This window comes from Eimeria mitis, genomic scaffold (assembly GCF_000499745.2).
Source record: "Eimeria mitis Houghton genomic scaffold, Emh_scaff722, whole genome shotgun sequence".
Classification (NCBI taxonomy): domain Eukaryota; phylum Apicomplexa; class Conoidasida; order Eucoccidiorida; family Eimeriidae; genus Eimeria; species Eimeria mitis.
In genome coordinates this window covers 5,309-6,115 of record NW_013575271.1, presented here as the reverse complement: position 1 = coordinate 6,115, position 807 = coordinate 5,309, and positions in this window count along the sequence as shown.

Sequence of the window (807 nt, the reverse complement as noted above, 5' to 3'; positions counted from 1 at the left end):
AAAAAAAAAAAAAAAAAAAAAAAAAAAAAAATTGAAAATTTGTGGAAATAAACGAAAATGTGGTTCACAGAATTTTTTAACTTTTTTGAAATTTTTTGAAATTTTTTTTCTTTTTTTTAATTTTTTTGTAATTTTTGTGAATTTTCTGAATTTTTCTGTTTTTTTGAATTTTCTGAATTTTCGGTATTCAACTTTTTAATTTTTTTGAATTTTTGTTAAAAAAAATATTTTTTTTTTATTTTTTTTGAAAATAAATAAATATAAATTAAAATAAAATAAAAATTTTAATTTTTCTTTTTTTTTCTTTTTTCTGTTTCTCCGCTGCCGACGTCTCGATTGTATGTACATACACCCGGCGGGGCTGGGGCCCATTGGTGTTTATGGGTTTTATGATAATTTTTTTCTTTTTTTTCGGTTTATTTATTGAAATAATTAAATTAAAATTAAATATAAATTAAATTCCTTCAAAAATACCCCGGGCGGCTGCAGCAGATGTGTGGGGCCCCCCTCGTTTCAGTTGCTGCTGCCGTTGGTTTCGTTGTTGCTGCTTCTTGGTCTCTGGTTTAGGGGTTGCTGCTGCTGCAGCAGCAAACCCTAAACCCCAGCAGCAAACCCTAAACCCTAGCAGCAAACCCCAAGCCCGATTCAGCTGCTGCTTATGGCGGCAGCAGCACAACGCATCGCCGTCAGGGGGCCCCTCCCTCATCTCTGCTGCAGCAGCAGCACGCATGCACCGATACCGCAGCTATCTGCTCAGCAGCACATGCTGCTGCTGCGCTGCTCCTGCATATGTTTACGTAGGCGCCT